The following is a 21,720-nucleotide window of genomic DNA, read 5'->3' on the forward strand; positions in this document are numbered from 1 at the left end:
CTGGCCAGAAAAAAATGAACACGCTTGTTTAAGAAGATTGCACTGCAGAATAGGAAGAGGTGCTGCACAACGATTCCTATGGAATCATTATTAACTGGTCCCCTAAGGGGATGTTTAGCTTAAATTGCACCTCTCAGTCTGCGTGCCACGGCCACACTATGTTCATATGATCTGAACAAAATGGTGAGATGGTAGAAATGATAAGAAGCGCGGCAAGAGTTCCTATTATCTGGAACCATGGCGGTATAGTGGCACCTCAACCTCAAATGATATGGCCCACTGTAGGGGCTAAACACAAGGATTTGTGGAAACTATTAATAGCTCTTAATAAGATCAAAATTTGGGAAAGAAAAAAAAAGCAACTATAAGGACACTCTACAAACTTGTCTTTGAATATTGCAAAATTAGAGAACAAATATTTAAAGCATCCCAGGCACACCTGACCTTAATGCCAGGAACTGGGGTGCTTGAAGGAGCTGTAGACAAATTAGCAGCTAGTAACCTGTTAAAATGGATAAAAACACTTGGAAGCTCTGTAATTTCAATGATGATTGTGCTTTTAATCTGTGTTGTTTGTCTTTGTATAGTTTGCAGATGTGGATCCTGACTCTTGCAAGAAGTAGCTCACCATGACAAAGCTGCCTTTGCTTTTATTGATTTGCTAATCAAAGAAAGGGGACATGTTGGGAACAAGCCCCCCAAAATCTGGCCATAAACTGACCCCAAAACGGGCCATAAACAAAATCTCTGCAGCACTATGACATGTTCATGACGCCCATAACGCCCACGCTGCAAGGTGGTGGGTTTACCCGAATGAGGGCAAGGAACACCTGGCCCGCTCAGGGCAGAAAACTGCTTAAAGGCATTCTTAAGCTACAAACAATAGCATGAGCGATCTGTGCCTTAAGGACATGCCCCTGCTGCAGTTAACTAACCCAACCTATTTCTTTAATTCGGCCCATCCCTTCGTTTCTCATAAAGGATACTTTTAGTTAATTTAATATCTGTAGAAACAATGCTAATGACTGGCTTGCTGTTAATAAACACGTAGGTAAATCTCTGTTCGGGGCTCTTAGCTCTGAAGGCTGTGAGACCCCTGATTTCCCACTTCACACCTCTGTATTTCTGTGTGTGTGTCTTTAATTCCTCTAGCGCCACTGGGTTAGGGTGTCCCCGACCAAGGTGGTCTCAGTAATACCCAATACCCCATAAGCAAATTAGGGAAAAATTATTTTGTTTAAGAGAAAAATGGAGAAGGGTCCTTATTTAAAATAAAAGACAAAATGTGTTCTAGTGTATTTTATTGCTATAGTAGAAATTTGTATATTGTCAATCACAAAATATTCACTGTTTTTGGCCCTCAGTCTTCTTCTCACTGATTGATCTCCCTGATCTCCCTTTCCTCCTATTCTTCTCATCAGACAAGACTAAGCTTTCCAGAAATTTTGTGAACACCCTAGCCTGAGATCAAAGCTCTCTTCTCTGCATTCACCAAGCATGTGTATGCACTATACAAGTAGCATTCATCATATACCACTTCGTATGGTAGCTTTTCCATAGTGTGTGATATAAATAACTTGGGCTATGGACTCATATACCTCATATACCTATCCCACGAAGTCACACAGTGAATAGGTTACTTATACCCTCATATTATCAGTTTTTGCATCTGTAAATTAAGAATATTTACCTTATTCAACAGCTTTGAAGATAAATGAGATAAAGGAGAATACATAAAGTACCTAGCACAGTGTCTAGCACCTATTATAGGCTCATTAAATGTCAATTCCTCCAACAAAATTGTAAACCTTTTAGGGACTATGGAAGAAGTTCACACATAGACATTTCAATTAGAATACTTAGGAAGAGATACAGGAGTATGAGTTTCTAGCAAATACATATCAGTAAAAATGGAACACAGCACTTGAAATTAACATTTCTTATATGAATAATAAGTTTCCAGAGAGGATGTATCATTATCATGTGTATCGTTTTAGCCAATGTAATACCTTGGAGCTAACAATCAAATATTTGATGAATTGATTAACTGATTAGATGACTGACTTCACTGGCTATCTGCCTTTTCAAATAAGATAGAGGTTTACAGTAAGAGTCTAGAATTAGATTTTACATTCAACAAATAGTTATGTGCACTGTGGTACATATTGGGCACTACAAGGCTTGCAACAATATGCTGAGGTATAGTCTTTGCCCTCCAGAAGTTCAGAGTAGAGAAACTAAAGAAAATAGAAGGTATTATATATTAAAACTGCCTGAATCCCATCATTTAAAATACTTTTATGACCATCCATTTAATCCCATCTTTCTCATAAAAGTTAAGGCAAAGTGAAGGAATGCAGGGGAGGAGCATAGAGTCCTCCTACGATCTGATATAAGCAGTACCTGACATTTTTTATACTACCAAATAGGATAATCTATTGAGATTATTATAACTCATGGAGAGAAATTAAATGGCTCCCCCTAAAATCAGGAACAGAGCAAAGATGTCTGCTCTCACCACTTTTATTTTCTTTTTGAGATGGAGTTTCACTCTTGTTGCCCAGGCTGGAGTGCAACGGCGCAATCTCAGCTCACTGCTACCTCCACCTCCAGAATTCAAGCGATTCTCCTGCCTCAGCCTCCCAAGTAGCTGGGATTACAGGCATAAGCCACTGCACCCAACTAATTTTGTATTTTTAGTAGAGAAGGGCTTTCTCCTTGTTGGTCAGGCTGGTCTCAAACTCCCAACTTCAGGTGATCCGCCCACCTCAGCCTCCCAAAGTGCTGGGATTACAGCCATAAGCCGCCATGACCAGCCTGCTCTCACCGCTCTTAATCAACATAGACTGCAAGTGTTAGCTAATATAAGACAAGAAAAGGAAATAAGAGGTATACAGATTAGAAAGGAAAAAATAAAACTTTGTTCACAGATGACATAATTGTCTGTGAAGAAAATCCCAAAGAATCAACAAAAAAAAACTCCTGGAACTAATAAACAATTATAGCAAGATTGCAAGGTACAAGATTAATATAAAACGTCAATTGTTTTATTATACACCAGCAATAAAAAATTGGAGATGGAAATTACAAATACAATACCATTCACATTAGCAACCCAAAAAAGAAATATTAGGTACAAATCTAACAAAAGTATAAGATATATATGAGGAAAACTTAAACTATAAAACTGTGATAAAATAAATCAAAGAAGATCTAAGTAAGTGGAGAGATATTCCATATATAAGTCTAAGAAGACTCAATATTGTCAACAGCACAATTCTTTCTAACTTAATCTATAGATACAACATAATCCCAAACAAAATCCCAGCCAATGGCTTTGTGGACATTGACAAACAGATTCTAAAGTTCATGCGGAAAGACAAAAGACCCAGAATACCAATGCAATATTGAAGGAGAAGAACAAAGTTGGAAGACTGATACTACCCAACTTCCAAGTTATTATAAAGCCACAGTAATCAGGACAGTGTGATACTGGTGACAGAAAACACAAATCAATCAATGGAACAGAATAGAGAGCTCAGAAATAGACTCACACAAATAGACTCACATGTTTGTTGACAAAGGAACAAAGAGCAACAATGGAGAAAGAAGGTGTTTCAACACACAGTGCTAGAACAACTGGATGCGTATATGCTAAAAAAAAAAAAAAAAAAAAAAGAATCTAGACACAGACCTTACACCCTGCAAAAAAAGTAAGTCGAAATGGACTGCTGACTTAATATAAAATGGAAAACTATAAAATTTTTAGAGAAGGCCAGGTGCAGTGGCTCACGCCTCCAATACCAGTACTTTGGGAGGCTGAGGCGGGTGGATCACCTGAGGTCAGAAGTTCAAGACCACCCTGGCCGACATGGCAAAACCTCATCTCTACTAAAAATACAAAAATTTGCTGGGCATGGTGGCGGGCACCTATAATCCCAGCTACTCGGGAGGCTGAGGGAGGAGAATTGCTTGAACTCAGGAGTCAGTGGTTGCAGTGGGCCTAGATTGTGCCACCGTACTCCAGACTGAGCGACAGAGCAAGACTCCGTTGCATGCATTAATTAATTAATTAATTAAATATTTTAGGGAATAAAATAGAAGAAAACCTAGATGACCTTGGGTTTACAGTGCCTTTTAAATACAATACTAAAACACAATTCATATTTTTTTTAATTTGAGAAGTGAGACTTGACTAAAATGAAACACTTAGGCTCTGTGAAAGACACTTTAAAGAAAATAAAAAGAGCCAGGCACAGTGGCTCACACCTATAATCTCAACATTTTGGAAGGCTGAGGTTGGAGAATTGCTTGAATCTAGGAGTTTGAGACCAGCCTAGGCAACATAGCAGGACCATGTCTCTACAAAAAAATTTTAAAATTTTGACATTTTAGGAAGAAGGATCACTTGAGCCCTGGAGGTTGAGGCTGCAATTAGCTATGATCATGCCACTGCACTCCAGCCTGGGTGACAGAGTAAGACTCCATATCAACAAAAAGAAGAGGAGAGGTCAGACGCGGTGGCTCATACCAGTAATTCCAGCACGTTGGGAGGCCAAGGCGGGTGGATCATGAGGTCAGGAGACTGAGACCATCCTGCCCAACAACACGGTGAAACCCTGTCTCTACTAAACATACAAAAACTTAGCTGGGCATGGTGGCACGTGCCTGTAGTCCCAGCTACTCGGGAGGCTGAGACAGGAGAATGGCGTGAACCTGGGAGGCGGAGGCTGCAGTGAGCCGAGATCGCACCACTCCACTCCAGCCTGGTGACAGAGCAAGATTCCGTCTCAGAAAAAAAAAAAGAAAAAAAAAAAAAAAAAAAGATGAGGAGGGGAGGGGAAGGGAGAGGAGGAAAGGGAAGGGGAGAATTGAACAATTTAACACCCAAATCCAATTAAAAAATAAATAAATGATCTGAATAGACATTTCTCAAGGAAAGATATACAAATGACCAACAGGTATATGAAAAATGTTCAACATCACTCATTATCAGAGAAATGCAAAACCCCAATGATATATATCATCTCACACCAGTTTAAAATGGCTATTATCAAAAAGAGAAAATAACAAATGTTGGCAAGGATGCAGAGAAAAGGGAACTCTTATACACAGTTGGTGAGAATGTAAATTAGTACAGCCATTATGGAAAACAGTATGAACATTCCTCAAAAAACTAAAAATAGAAATACCATATGATCCAGCAATCCCACTACTTGTTATACATCCAAAGTAAAGAGAATCAGTATGTCAAAGAGATAGCTGCACTCCTATGTTTACTGCAGCACTATTCACAATACTGAAGATAAGGAATCAACCTAAACATCCTTCAAGAGATGAATGGATAAAGAAAATGTGGCATATATGTATATAATGGAAAATTATTCAGCTACAAATGAATGAAATCCTGTCATTTGCAGGCCAGGCATGCTGACTCAAACCTGTAATGCCAGTACTTTGGGAGCCCCAGGCAGGTGGATCACTTGACACCAGGGGTACAGGACCACCCTGGCCAATTGGGTGAAACCCAATCTCTACTAAAAATACAAAAGAAATTATCTGGGTGTGGTGGCGGGCCGCTGTAATTCAAGCTACTCAGGACACGGAGGCAGGAGAATCCTTTGAAACCAGGAGGCAGAGGTTCCAGTGAGCCCAGATCACACCACTGCACTCCACCTTGGGCAACAGAGCGAGACTCTGTCTCAAAAAAAAAAAGAAAGAGAAAAGAAATCCTGTCATTTGCAACATCATTGACCCTGCAGGGCATTATTTTAAGTAAAATATGCAATGTATAGAAAGACAAATACCACATTTTCACTTATGTTTAGGAGTACAAAAAGTTGATCCTAGCTGAGTGCAATGGCTCATGCCTGTAATCCCAGCACTTTGGAAGGCTGAGGCAAGAAGACTGCTTGAGCCCAGGAGTTCCAGACCAGCCTGGGCAATATAGTGAGACCCTGTCTCTAAGAAAACAAACAAATAAGGCCAGGCATGGTGGCTAGCGCCGGTAATCACAGCACTTTGGGAGGCCAAGGTGGGCAGATCACCGAGGTCAGGAGTTCAAAATCAGCCTGGCCAACATGGTGAAACCTTGTCTCTACTAAAAATACAAAAACAAGCCAGGCATGGTGGTGCACATCTCTAGTCCCAGTTACTCAGGAGGCTGAGACAAGAGAATCACTTGAACCAGAAGGTGGAGGTTGCAGTGAGCTGAGATTGCACCACTGCACTCCAGCCTGGGTGACAGGCATATGTCACCAAGCCTGGCTAATTTTTTGTATTTTTAGTAGAGATGGGGTTTCACCAAGTTGGCCAGGCTGATCTCGAACTCCTGACCTCAGATGATCCGCCCTCCTCAGCCTCCCAAAGTGCTGGTATTACTGGCGTGAGCCACCGCACCCGGCCAAGAAGAGAGACTTTTGAATGCTCCCAACACAAATAAATGATAAATGTTTGAGGAGATGAATATGCTAATTATCCTGATTTGATCATTACACATTGTATACATGTACTGGAGTATCACATGTACCCCATAAATATGTACAATCATTATACATCAATTAAAAATATTTTTTAAATTTGGGAAGTTGGACTTGCGTAAAACTGAAACTTTTGCTTTGTAAAAGATATTTTCAAGAAGGCAAAAAGACAAGCCACTGACTGGGAGAAATAATTCTCAACTGGTAACAAAATACACCACAGTCAGATTAGCAAAACAAATATAAGAATGCATAATTCAACAGTGATGAAAATAGCCAACTAGCCTGCAAATGTATGAAAGGCTTTAAATTGCTTCCAATCTATTATTGATAAAGAGAAAATATCCTCAAAATAGTCACTGAAAAAAGTAAAATAAAGCCAAAAGGGTTTGGGAAGTAAAATTGTAGCTTACCTCAATAAACAGCCTGAAATTCACCTATCTCTTCTAGTTAAGAAAAATAGCTTCTCTGAATAGGAGGAAGTGAAAGAATAGCGAAACTTGGTTCATTGTAAAATGGTGTGATCCTGTGTTGGGCACGCAGTAGAGATTTCGTAAATACATACTATCCAACTTCACATAAGGTGTATAGCCTAAAGAGAAGGTATAATATGCAGCTACTTTGTATTAGTCTGCTTTTATGCTGCTGATAAAGACATACCCAAGATTGGGAAGAAAAAGAGGTTTAATTGGACTTACAGTTCCAAATGGCTGGGGAGGCCTCAGAGTCACAGCAGGGGGTGAAAGGCACATCACACATGGCAGCGACAAGAGAAAATGAGAAGGATGCAAAAGCAGAAACCCCTGATAAAACCACCAGATCTCATGAGATTTATGCACTACCACAAGAATAGTATGAGGGAAACTGCTCCCATGATTCAAATTATCTCCTACTGGCTCCATCTCACAACATGTGGGAACTATGGGTATAGAATTCAAGATGAGATTTGGGTGGGGACACAGAGCCAAACCATATCATTCCACTCCTGGCCCCTCCAAATCTCATGTCCTTACATTTCAAAACCAATCATGCCTTCCCAACAGTCCCCCAAAGTCTTAACTCATTTCAGCATTAACCCAAAAGTCCACAGTCCAAAGTCTCATCCAAGACAAGGTAAGTCCCTTCCACCTATGAGCCTGTAAAATCAAAAGCAAACTAGTCACTTCCTAGATACAATGGGATACAGGAATTGCATAACTACAGGCCATTCCAAAGGGGAGACATTGGCCAAAACAAAGGGGTTACAGGCCCATGCAAATCCAAAATCCAGCGGAGCAGTCAAATTTTAAAGCTCCAAAATGATCTCCTTTGACTCCAAGTCTCACATCCAGGTCACACTGATGTGAGAGGTGGGTCCCCATGGTCTTGGGCAGCTCCAACCCTGTGGCTTTGCAGGGTATAGCCCCCCTCCTGGCTACTTTCACGGGTTAGTGTTGAGTGTCTCCAGTTTTTCCAGGTACATGGTGCAAGTTGTCAGTGGATCTACCATTCTGGAGTCTGGAGGTCTTCTCACAGCTCCACTAGCCAGTGCGCCACTAGAGGCTCTGTGTGGGGGTTCCAACCCCACATTTCCCTTCTGCACTGCCCTAGCAGAGGTTCTCCATGAGGGCCTCGCCCCTGCAGCAAACTTTTGCCTGAGCATCCAGCATTTCCATACATCTTCTGAAATCTAGGCAGAGGTTCCCAAACCTCAATTCTTGACTTCTGTGCACCCACAGGCTCAACACCATGTGGAACCTGCCAAGGCTTGGGGCTTCCACCCTCTGAAGCAACAGCCTGAACTGTACCTTGGCCACAGCTGGAGTGGCTGGGATGCAGGGCACCAAGTCTCTAGACTTCAAACAGCACAGGGACCCTTGGCCCAGCCCACGAAACCATCTTCTCCTAGGCCTCCAGGCCTGTGATGGAAGAGGCTGCCTTGAAGACATCTGACATGCGCTGGAGACATGTTCCCCATTGTCTTGGGAAGTAACATTATGCTCCTGTTACTTATGCAAATTTCTACAGCTGGTTCCCATTTTCTGGGTTTTTCTTTTCTATAACATTGTCAGGCTGCAAATTTTCCAACCTTTTATGCTCTGCTTCCCTTGTAAAACTGAATGCCTTTAACAACATCCAAGTCACCTCTCGAATGCTTTGCTGCTTAGAAATTTCTTCTGTCAGATACCCTAAATCATCTTTCTCAAGTTCAAAGTTCCACAAATCTCTAGGGCAGGGGCAAAATGCCACCAGTCTCTTTGCTAAAACATAACAAGAGTCACCTTTGCTCCAGTTCCCAACAAGTTCCTCATCTCCATTTGAGACCACCTCAGCCTGGACCTTGTCCATATCGCTATCAGCATTTTGGGCAAAGCCACTCAACAAGTCTCTAGGAAGTTCCAAACTTTCCCACATTTTCCTGTCTTCTTCTGAGCCCTTCAAACTGTTCCAACCTCTGCCAAAGTCACTTCCATATTTTCAGGTATCTTTTAAGCAGTGCCCACTCTACTGTTACCAATTGTATCAGTCTGTTTTCATGCTGTTGATAAAGACATACCTGAGACTCGGAAGAAAAAAAGGTTTAATTGGACTTACTGGAAGTTCCACATGGCTGGGGAGGCCTCAGTATTACAGCAGAAGGCAAAAGGCACTTCTTACATGGTGGCAGCAAGAGAAAATGAGCAGGATCCAAAAGTGGAAACCCCTGATAAAACCATCAGATCTCATGAGACTTATTCACTACTATGAGAGCAGCAGGGGGGGAAACTGCCCCCATGATTCAAATTATCTCCCATCAAGTCCCTCCCACAACACGTGGGAATTATGGGAGTACAATTCAAGATGAGGAGATATGGGTGGGGACACAGAGCCAAACCATATCATACTTACTTGATATCTAAACAACTATAATTGCCAGAAGCCCATAAGAAGCCCATTCCTCTGATTCCCATTCACAATCTATCTAAAAACTAGCCACATTACCAACTTTATGTCTAAGAGTACACTGTTAGCTGCTATAGAACTCTTTCAAAAAAAAAAAAAAACCCTTCTATTCAAGTATCACGTGAAGAAAGTTCATAAATGGTTAAATTTACAGAAAGCAGAAAGTAACACCTATGATATCTGGCACATAAGTGACAAAATGTTGTTTTTTTTTTAAAGAAGCATTACCCAGGTAAAGTACGTATGTCAGAATTTCTGATCTCTAGTCATATCACAAAAAGTGACTCCACCAGGCAGTGGCTCATACTTGTAATCCCAACATTTTGGGAGGCCAAGGCAAGAGGGCTGTTTGAGGCCAGAGGTTCCAGACCAGCCTGAGCAATAAAGCAAGACCCTGTCTCTACAAATAACTTAAAAATTAGTCAGGTGTGGCGGCATGAGCCTGTGGTCCCAGCTACTTGGGAGGCTGAAATGGAAGGATTGCTTGGGCCTGGGAGGTCAAAGCCACAATGAGTTGTGATGGCACCACTGCACTTCAGGCTGGAAAACAGTGAGTCTCTGTCCCCTCCTCTCAAAAAAAAAAAAAAAAAAGAGACTCATTAAGAAGGTCTCCATAGCAGGGCGTGGTGGCAGATGCCTATAATCTTAGCAATTTGGGAGGCTAAGGCGGGCAGATTGCTTGAGCCCAGGGGCTCAAGACCAGCCTGGGCAACATGGGGAAACCCCGTCTCTTTAAAAAAAAGAAAAAAAGGTCTCTATAAAAACATATTTTACAAGTGTGTGGGATGAGAACTAACTGCGGGCAGATCCCGAGGTCAAGAGATCGAGACCATTCTGGCCAATATGGTGAAACCCCATCTCTACTAAAAATACAAAAATTAGCTTGGCGTGATGGTGCATGTCTGTAGTTCCAGCTACTTGGGAGGCTGAGGCAGGAGAATCACTTGAACCTGGAAGGTGGAGGTTGCAGTGAGCCGAGATCGTACCACTGCACTCCAGCCTGGCAACAGAGGGAGACTCTGTCTCAAAAAAAAAAAAAAAAAAGGAAAAGAAAAAAAATGTTATCAAGAGACAGGTAACTAGCATATTGGAAACTAACATTTCTGGCACATGGGACCTATAGCAAGAATGCGTATCTTCCAGTCATGAGTCATGGATTAGGCTGCCCCTCTATTGTGAAGCAATTTTTCAGTAAAAGGAGCAGCATATGAATAATGACTTGGACAAGCTCCCAAGAAGAAACCAGAGTAAAGCTAGGTCTGAGAAAATTATACGGTATATAGCATACATTATATTAATGCTGTTTTCCTACTCACTCCTATTTCTTAATGGCAAAGAAGTGAAATTTAGAGTCTTTAGTTCTATCTAAATTTTACTATTTTTTTATGAATTTTAGTAATACCGAATAAAACTGTACAGGTATTACCTTGGTTTTAAATTTTATGAAAGTGAATCATATAATGCATCATTATAAATTACTTAGTGACTACACTTATGAAAAGCTCTCACCCGTCACATACCCATCCCAGCACACACACACAATGACACCAGAAGGCAATACTCTGCTTTACCTTCTGCTGAAAAGTCTGCTACCTCCAACGCTTGAGGTCCATACACGAAGGCCTCCTGGAATCTATGAACACAGCAGAGGCAAAAGGCAGAGAAGTTTATGTAGATTTAAAGTTACACTGCCCAAAACATAAAATGCCAAATGCCTATCACAAGTCTACATATCTGCCAAGGAACTCAGATTTTAGATTTGACAATGAGCATATCAACAATATACAGGTAACATTCACAATTCATTATATATAATGCAGCTTATTGTATGAAAAGACCAAAAGTTGAGTCTTAACTAATTATATCCTTACCAAAAGAACCAATTTATACTACTGGAAAAACTAATGCAGCAATAAAGTATGAATTTATATACACTGAAAGTAACAATTCAACCTTTTAAATTATGTGAGAGAGCCAATCCATATGCAGTAGTCCCCCCCTTATCTATGCAGGATACGTTCCAAGACCCCCAGTAGCTGCCGGAAATCTGGGATAGTACCAGACACCCTACACACACTGATTTTTTATCTAATAACTAAAATGACTACTAAGTGACAGGGAGTATCTATAGCATGGATATACTGGACAAAGGGATGATTCATGTCCCCAAAGGGACAGAGGAGGACAGTGCTGGACAGCACAAGATTTCATCACACTACTCAAAATGGGTACAATTTAAAACATGAAATCTTTATTTCTGGAATTTTCCATTTAATATTTTCAGACCACAAGTCAGTAACTAAAACAGCAGAAAGCAAAACCACAGATAAAGGGACTGTTATATAAAGAATATAAAACAAATTAAAGGCTGGGCACAGTGGGTCATGCCTGTAATTCCATCACTTTGGGAAGCCAAGGCCGGTGGATTGCTTGCGCTCAGGAGTTCAAGACCAGCGTGGACAACAGGGCGAAACCCCATCTCTACTAAAAATACAAAAACTAGCTGGACATGGCAGTGCACACCTGTAGTCCCAGCTACTTAGGAGGCTGAGGTGGGAGGATCACCTGAGCCCAGGAGGTTGGGGCTGTAGTGAGTCCTGATCACACTACTACACTCCAGCCTGGGTGACAGAGCAAGACCCTGTCTCAAAAGAAATAAAAAAGAGGCTGGGTGTGGTGGCTCACACCTGTAATCCCAGCACTTCAGGAGGCCGAGGCAGGCACATCACAAAGTCAAGAGATCGAGACCATCCTGGCCAACACGGTGAAACCCTGTCTCTACTAAAAATACAAAAATTAGTTGGGTGTGGTGGCAGGCGCCTATAGTCCTAGCTAATCAGGAGGCTGAGGCAGGAAAATTGCTTGAACCCCAGAAGCAGAGGTTGCAGTGAGCCAAGATCGCGCCACTATACTCCAGCCTAGCAACGGGGCGAGACTCCATCTCAAAAAAAAAAAAAAAAAAGAAAAAGAAAAAGAAAAGAAAAAGAAAAAATAAATTAGGTGGAAAAATATACTTCACAAAATAAAGTATGGCAGGCCCCGCAGCTCAAGGTACATTCTCTTCTTAGAACCAGAAATTATTGGGAATATCGTAGAAAAACAATTAAAAACAGACCTAGAAGAGGATAACGTAAAAGGAGAAAGTAGCACTGTAAAGCTATTCTGGTGGCAAGATTTAATTTAATTCTGACAGTAATGTTGAAATACGCAAGGTACTACATATGCTAGGCAGTATGGGAGAAATCTACCTTGTTCCAATGTCATAAAATAAAAATAATCATGAAATATGAAAGGCTTTTCAGAAAACATTCACGCAGAAAAATTAAGGATTTAATCAGGTAAAATATTTAGATCTCAGATTTTATTTCATTCTTTTCTGGTAATAGGGATAAAAGACTACAAAATATAGCTGATATATGAGAAAAATGAATCAGATAAATTTTATCAGCTGTTAAATTTAAAAGAGAGGGGCATATTATCTTTATGGAGTATTTAGAAATCTTTAAAAGTATCATCAAATAATTAGAAAAGAAGGAACAAAGTATTGTCTTAAAACCTGATGACATGTCAAGGAAAAAACAGTATTTTAAAACATTGGCCCTGAAGCCAGGTGACTTGAGTTCAAATCCAAGGTAGTTCATTTAAGTGCTTTGTGACATCAGGCACCTAATCTCTCAGTATAACCTGTGTTGTTCAATGAGGACACCTTCAGCATCTCTCCAATTTATATTGAATATCAGTGAAAAAAGGTTTTTAAAAACGTTATAAATTACAGAATGCTATTTTATGCAAAAATTTAAGCCAGTGCATTCTATTTAAATTAGTGACTTAACAAAAGTTGTTAACTAAGAACCAGAGAAAATAGCCGGGCACGGCAGCTCATGTCTGTAATCCCAGCACTTTGGGAGGCTGAGGCAGGTGGATCAGGAGTTCAAGAGCAGCCTGGCCAACATGGCAAAAACCCCATCTCTACTAAAAATACAAAAATCAGCTGGGCGCAGTGGCACGCACCTGTAATCCCAGCTGCTCGAGAGGCTGAAACAGGTGAATCTCTTGAACCTGAGAGGTGGAGGTTGCAGTGAGCCAAGATCGCGCCATTGCACTCCAGCCTGGGCAACAAGAGCAAAACTCTGTCGCAAAAAAAAAAAAAAAAAAAAAAAAAACAGAGAAAATATTCCTTGCCCAGCCAGAGAATCTGGGGAGCTATGTGAGGAAGCCCGAAGAAGCACAGCGAAAGTCTGAGATGGCCAAAAGAGCCTAGAATAGTTAGTTTCAAAGCTAAATGGCAGCCAGAAGAGCACAGTCCCCAAGAGATAATTATGTCAAATTACTAATTTAGCAACAAGCCCAGCCTCAGCTGTATCTTCTCTTAATTCCCAAACAGCCTTCTAGACGGCACTCTCCTCTAAAGCAGTGCGTGTGACATTCTGAGTTAAGTGCATTTGACATACTATGTTGAAACACAGTGACTACTTGAATATTACATATAATCCTGAAAACCAAAGAGATAAATTCCCATCCAATAAAACAATAATAGCAGCAAAGGCTTATATAGAATGTTTGATGTGCCAGGCACAATTCTAAGAGTTGTACAAGCACTAACTCATTTGGTCTTCACAACTCTGAGATAGGTACTATTATACTTTAAAGACGAAGAAATGAGACAAAGGGAATTTAAGAAACTTGCCCAAAAGCATGCAGCCAGAAGTGGCAAGTCAAACCCAGACCACTCCCAGAAACATGTTCTTAGTCACCACATCATCCAGCCTATGAAATTAAAATCATAAAACCGGCATCTATCTATATGTAAGAAGCCAAACAATTATACGTGTTCTTAAGTATTCAATCATCTATATATTCCTCAGCATATGCAACATTTTCTCAGAAAATTCCAATTAAAATGTCGTATAAAATATGTAACAAAATGAGAAATGTGTGATATGAAACTAAAAGAAAAATTAGAACTTTTTCAAAACAAAAGGCCTTAAAATTTAAAATCAGTATATCCGAATAACAAATAATATTGGTGTAAGAGTAGCAATACTGAGTATTTCTGTTTTTTAAACTTGCTGCCATTTGGTTATACAACTCACTCAAACATTTTGTAAACTTTAAAATCTCAATACAATAAGATACCACCTCATACCTTATGACGGCTACCATCAAAAAACTAAACAAGGAAAAACTAAAAAAATATAAAAGAACAAGTGTTGGTGAGGATGCAGAAAACCTGGAAGCCTTGTGTACTGTTGGTGGGAGCACAGATTGGTGCAGTTGCTATGGAAAATAGTATAGCGGTTCATCAAAAAAGTAAACACAGAATTACCATATGATCCGGCAGTTCCATTTCTGGGTATGGAGTCAAAAGAACGAAAAGGGCCGGGCGCGGTGGCTCAAGCCTGTAATCCCAGCACTTTGGGAGGCCGAGACGGGCGGATCACGGGGTCAGGAGATCGAGACCATCCTGGCTAACACGGTGAAACCCCGTCTCTACTAAAAAATACAAAAAACTAGGCGGGCGAGGTGGCGGGCGCCTATAGTCCCAGCTACTCGGGAGTCTGAGGCAGGAGAATGGCGTGAACCCGGGAGGTGGAGCTTGCAGTGAGCTGAGATCCGGCCACTGCACTCCAGCCTGGGCGACAGAGTAAGACTCCGCCTCAAAAAAAAAAAAAAAAAAAAAGAACGAAAAGCAGGGACTCAAGGAGATACTTCTACACCCATGTTTGTAGGATGATTATTCACAGTAGCCAAAATGTGGAAGCAATCCAAGCTTCCCTTAACAGGTAAGTGGAGAAACAATTGGTAGCATATACATATAACAGAATATTAGCCATACAAAGGAGGGAAATTCTGACACATGCTACAAGCTTGAAGGCATTATGCTAGGTCAAATAAGCCCTCACAAAAGGACAAACACTACAGATCCCATGTACATGAGGTAGGTACAGTAGTCAAATTCATAGAGACAGAAAGCAGAATATGGTTGCCATGGGCTAGGCTTCGGAAGGGGAGAATGGGGACTTATTCCTTAATAGGTGCAGAGTTCCAGATTTGTAAGATGAAAGAGGTCTGTGGATGGATGGTGGTGATGGTAGCACAATATGAATGTACTCAATGCCACTGAACTGTATACCTAAAAATAGTTAAGATGGTAAATTTCTTGTTATGTGTATTTTATCACAATTTTTTTTTTTTTTTTTTTTTTTTTGAGACGGAGTCTCGCTCTGTCTCCCAGGCTGCAGTGCAGTGGCCGGATCTCAGCTCACTGCAAGCTCCGCCTCCCGGGTTCACGCCATTCTCCTGCCTCAGCCTCCCGAGTAGCTGGGGCTACAGGCGCCCGCCACCTCGCCCGGCTAGTTTTTTGTATTTTTTAGTAGAGACGGGGTTTCACCGTGTTAGCCAGGATGGTCTCGATCTCCTGACGTCGTGATCCACCCGTCTCGGCCTCCCAAAGTGCTGGGATTACAGGCTTGAGCCACCGTGCCCGGCCCACAATTTTTTAAAAAGTAACATGTGCTAAGTATAGAAAATCTAAAAAGGGAATTGCAAAAAGAAACACAAAATTATTTCATCTCCCAAAAAAACACTGTAAACCCGTTTAATGTGTATTGTCATAGAGTTTTTAAAAATCATACTATACTTTTTTAAAAAGGAATTCCTATCAATGTCTTTCTTACAAACATTAATCCTCTTTAGTACTGATTTAATTTTACTAAAAGTTTAATTGGAAGTCTTTTAATTCAAAGGTTAAAATTATTAAAGTATAATTTTTGCCCCACTAAAACAGCTTTGTTATCAAAATAACCACTTGAGTCCTCTAGGTTTCCCAGCAGAATGGCTTTTACTCAGAGTTACCACAGAGTTTCAATTCTTGTATTATTAACCAAACCAGTCTTGTATAAGCAATCACATGTATTACTACTTGGGTAAATTGTACTAAATTGTTCTCCCTACCTCCATTATCCATCCTCTTTGTGGCAAACACTACTGGTTGCCTAGTACACACCCATTCTCCCTCTCTTCCTTAGGAACAGACCGTGGTTTTATTCTGGGTGGCACATATCCAGGTAAAAGTGTACATTTCCCAGCCTTCCTTGCTACTAGGACTGGTCAATAAGCTAGAAGTGGAAGTCACTGGATGAGACACTTACAAGATAGCTACTTAAACGGAACTGAGCTAGAAGAGTCTGTAGCTCAGATACGGTGGATGGCACTCCAGCAGTCATTCTGGACAATAAGGGTAATGGAAGCTGTGCCAAGGGACAGTCAAGCAGACAGAAGGAACTCAGGTCTTTGATGATCCTAGAGTCATCATGCCAAAACTGGACTTCAGTGTGAAAAATAAACCTCTATTTTGTTGAGACCACCTGTTTTGTATTGTAGGTGAACCTAAATCTAATATACCCACCTTTACACTGCTGTATCAGTCATCTTTCTAAAATACAAATCAGAATCGTCAAAATCCTTATCTTGGCACACAGGACCTTTCATTATTCCTTTGACCTCTGTTTATATCTGCAGCCTTACCTCCACCCATAAAGAACCAATTACAGGCTTCTAATACCACCCCGCCTTTGCACAGGTATATACACTCTATTTGGAATAAATGCCCTTCGCAAGGGTCTTTCTCCATGTATCCTTCAAGTCTCAGCTCCTCCAAAAAGCTTTCCTGCTGCACTCACCCTATACACAAGTACAAACAACAAACTCGTGCACCAAATAGGAATGGACAATGTTCCTTTGTGCTTACCTTTCTATGAAACTATAATGTAATGTGGGGATGTTTTGGTCTACCTCTGTCATTAAAGTGAAAGGCCTTGAGGATAGGAAACCATTTATAACTCTTTGACTTTCCATAGCCCTTAGCACAAGGTCTAGACTAGGGCATAAAGAAGAACTCAATAAATGTTAGATGAATAAATGAAGTTCAGAGAAATAGTCATTCTGAAGTACTTCAAAAACCTTGGCTGGGCACAGTGCCTCACGCCTGTAATCCCAGCACTGTGGAAGGCTGAGGCAAGAGGATCACTTGAACTCAGGAGTTTGAGGCCAGCCTGGGCAATATAGTGAGACCCCATCTCTACAATAAATAAATAAAATTTTTAAAACCTCATATTCTCAAGCACTTAAAAGGAGGCCGGGCACTGTGGCTCACACCTGCAATCCCAGCACTTTGAGAGGCTGAGGTGGGCGGATTACCTGAGGTCAGGAGTTTAAGACCAGCCTGGCCAACATGGTGAAACCCTGTCTCTACAAAAATACAAAAATTAGGCCAGGCACGACGGCTTACACCTGTAATCCCAGCCCTTTGGGAGGCCGAGGCGGGCAGATCACCTGAGGTCAGGTTTTCAAGACCAGCCTGGCCAACATGGCAAAACCCTGTCTCTACTAAAAATATAAAAATTAGCTGGGTGTGGTGGCACACGTCTGTAATCCCAGCTACTCGGAAAGCTGAGACAGGAGAATCACTTGAACCCAGGAGGTGGAGGCTGCAGTTAGCTGAGATGGCGCCACTGCACTCAAGCCTGGGTGACAGAGTGAGACTCCATCTCAAAAAAAAAAAAAAAAAAAAAAAAAAATATATATATATATATATATATATATATACACACACACAAAAATTAGCCAGGCATGGTGGCTTGCACCTGTAATCCTAGCTGCTTGAGAGACTGAGGCAGGAGAATCACTTGAACCTGGGAGGAGGAGGTTGCAGTGAGCTGAGATTGCACCACTGCACTCCAGCTTGGGCAACAGAGTGACACTGTTTCAAAAAAAAAAAAAAAAATCACGCTGTTGCCTTCATTTCAAATCACAACACAAATAAAATCTCCTACCAAGGTATATATCAGAAGACATCAGAATTTATTTTAAGACAGTTGGTAATACTTAAATTTCCTTAACTACAAAATACCATTTTTCTTCCAAAACAAACCAAGCTTCCTGAGTGGATAAACCTATCTTTTTCAGTACGGTTGTTCAGCTGTTCAAGAGAAGACAATGGAGAACATGTTACCTCATTTCAAGACATCTCTACAACAAATATTTATTGAGGATCAATTATGTGCCAAGCATTGCACTGCACAATTAAAATACTGAATGATGAGCTGCTTGAAAGAAGAAAGTTCCAAGGTACTATGAATGCAAAGGAGGAGTATCACATCTTCCAGAGATGAGAAAGCAGAGAGGAGGTGGCATTTAGATATACTTTTAAATTTTTTTTTTTTTTTTTTTTTTTTTTTTTTTTTTTTTTTTTTTTTGAGACGGAGTCTCACGCTGTTGCCCAGGCTGGAGTGCAGTGGCGCGATCTCGGCTCACTGCAAGCTCCGCCTCCCGGGTTCCCGCCATTCTCCTGCCTCAGCCTCCTGAGTAGCTGGGACTACAGGCGCCCGCCACCGCGCCCGGCTAATTTTTTGTATTTTTAGTAGAGACGGGGTTTCACTGTGGTCTCGATCTCCTGACCTTGTGATCCGCCCGCCTCGGCCTCCCAAAGTGCTGGGATTACAGGCTTGAGCCACCGCGCCCGGCCTTAAATTTTTTTAAAGGAAAAATGAAACTCGCAAGAAAGAGATTTTAACTTCTCATTTTTTTATAATCTCAAGTTTGTTCTTAGGTAAGACAGAAGAAGCCAGTGTCTTTTAGTGCCTATTACATAGCACTATGTAGTTCTCTATGGACATTATCTTGATTAACCATCCAAAAAGTTACAAAGAAAGAAAATGTGTGAGATATTAGTGTATTCGTCCATTTTACATTGCTATAAAGGAATACCTCAAACTGGCTAATTTATAAAGAAATGAAGTTTATTTGGCTCATGGTTCTGCAGGCCATATAAGAAACATGGCATCAGCATCTGCTTCTGATGAGGCTTCAGGAAGCTTTCAATCATGGCACAAGGGGAAGGGGAGCCAGTGTGTCACATGGCAACAGAGGGAGTAAGAGAGAGAGGAGGGATATCCCAGATTCTTTTTGTACAACCAGATCTCCCTGGGAACTGACAGAGCAAGAACTCACTCATTACCCAGGACAGCAGCAAGCCAGTCGTAAGGGATCTGCCCCCATGACCCAAACACTTCCCAGTTGGCCCTACCTCCCAACACTGAAGGTCCATTTCCAACCTGATATTTGGAGGGGACAAATATCCAAACTATATCAGACAGTTGCCTGTTCCCAGTGATAAGAAACACAGCAGAACTCGGTGAAAGCAAGACCCGATTTGGGCTGGGTGCAGTGGCTCACACCTCTAATCCTAGCACTTTGGGAGGGCAACGCAGGCAGATGGCTTGAGCTCAGGAGTTCGACACCAATCTGGGCAACACTGTGAAACCCCATCTCTGCAAAAAATACAAAAATTAGCCAGGCGTGTTGCCACATCCTGATAGTCCCACCTACTCAGGAGGCTGAGGTGGGAGGATTGTTTGAGCTCAGGAGGTGGAAGCTGAGGTAAGCCAAGATCATGTCACTGCCTGGGTGACAAAGTGAGACCCTGTCTCAAAAAAAAAAAACCCTATTGAGAGATACAATCAGTTCTTACTTTAGAGTCCAAGAATCTCTGTCAATAACTTCCCAAAGTGGCTCCCTCACCCCACCTCAATCCCAACTCCCCAGAATAAAAATTTAAAGATTCCAACATAAACTTTGTGAAGTTTAAAAGCTAATGCTACAATTACACACCAAAACAGAAGCAACTTCTCAAAGAAACCTGCTATCCTCAACTAATAAAAGAAACAGAATTAGTTAGAGAAAAGGACATGATATAACAGCTTTTATCTGTCCAAACAAAATTGAATTCTTGCTTGTACCCTCCCCTTCTAAATAAACCTAGAAACACAGGAGGAAAATAAGAACAAAAGGACAGAATTTCCACTCTGAAATCATGCTGCTGGTAAAAACTGCTATTTGTCCCTTTTATGCCTGCTCAAATGATACCACAGTTTGGTCCCAGGTTCTGGGAAATCCAATCAACCCTCCTCCTGGCCACTTATCAGTCCTTCAACCCAGTTGCCTAACTGGACACTGAATCCTAGCTCCTAAAAAAAAAATCCCTTGGACTTTTCCCCAGTTCTGCACCTTTTCTACCCCCACAGCTACCACTAAGAAACAGGTCCTTATCATTTCTTTTTTTTTTTTTTTTTTTTTTTTTTTTTTTGAGGCGGAGTCTCACTCTGTCGCCCAGGCTGGAGTGCAGTGGCGCGATCTCGGCTCACTGCAAGCTCCGCCTCCCGGGTTCCCGCCATTCTCCTGGCTCAGCCTCCCGAGTAGCTGGGACTACAGGCGCCGCCACCACGCCCGGCTAATTTTTTTGTATTTTTAGTGGAGACGGGGTTTCATTGTGTTAGCCAGGATGGTCTCGATCTCCTGACCTCGTGATCCGCCCGTCTCGGCCTCCCAAAGTGCTGGGATTACAGGCTTGAGCCACCGCGCCCGGCCAGGTCCTTATCATTTCTATTTGGACCTAACAGCCATCTGCTTCCAATGTCATCCAACTTTTGTCCTTTCCACCATCCACATTGCTGCAAAACTGATCACAAAATTCTCCTCTGTAAAACTATACAGCAAACTGTTAAGCAGTGGTTATCTCTAGTGAATGGGATTACAGGGACTTTTCACTGCCTATTTTTTTATTATTTGTTTGCATTTTACAACAAACATGTATTCCCTTTACAATCAGGAAAAAAAATCACTATTTCCATTTTGGGAACAAAAATAATTTATTCCACTTGGAATCTATTACTCTCTTTCTCCATCAGGTTAACACCAAATTCTTTAGCCTGGCACACATTACCATGCTCTCCCTCTCTCTGAAACACATTTTCAACCTCCATCCTGAGTATTTGCTCTAGACATCCTGAATGACTTGCTGTTGTTCTTTCCTTCACTATTTTATACATTTTGCTTCCTCTGCATAGACTACAAAGATGTAACAATAATCTTGAGTCTGTTCCAAATAGGCACTCTATCTCCCACTAATGGCCACCATAAATTATTAATCTAAGAAGAATGAAGTTTCACTTGTTCACCTGCAGCACACTACGCCTACAGTCTGCGGCCTACAGTCCCACCACTACACCAACATACTAAATTCTTTCCTTCTGATCAGCGTGACTGATGTTTTTAAAAGAATAAAATAAAATGACACTTTGCATCCACAGCCTGAGAGATGACATGGGAAGAGGCAGCACAATGCAGAGTACTAACTTTGGGCAGGGGCAGGAACAGCAGACAAATATAGGGCAAGGACCCTTGTTAAATTTGCTGCACAACTTTTCAGAGTATAATTGCTTTACTTGAAGTGTTGGAAATTTCCACATCAAGTAAAAGC

The 21,720-nt window shown here is 41.3% G+C and overlaps 1 protein-coding gene across 6 annotated transcripts in view; it reads right to left on the bottom strand.

Moving 5' to 3' along the window:
* CDK19 (cyclin dependent kinase 19) overlaps positions 1–21,720 on the bottom strand; it is a 217,950-nt gene that overhangs the window by 168,359 nt on the left and 27,871 nt on the right. For 2 of the 6 annotated variants that reach the window (XM_015137577.3, XM_077999286.1), the window contains exon 2: positions 10,973–11,034. The exons of the other annotated variants lie outside the window; for them this stretch is intronic. The gene's annotated coding sequence lies outside the window, so the exon portion shown is untranslated. The remainder of the gene's footprint in view (positions 1–10,972; positions 11,035–21,720) is intronic. 6 annotated transcript variants of the gene reach the window in all.

Source organism: Macaca mulatta, chromosome 4 (genome assembly GCF_049350105.2).
Source record: "Macaca mulatta isolate MMU2019108-1 chromosome 4, T2T-MMU8v2.0, whole genome shotgun sequence".
NCBI classification, from domain to species: Eukaryota; Metazoa; Chordata; class Mammalia; order Primates; family Cercopithecidae; genus Macaca; species Macaca mulatta.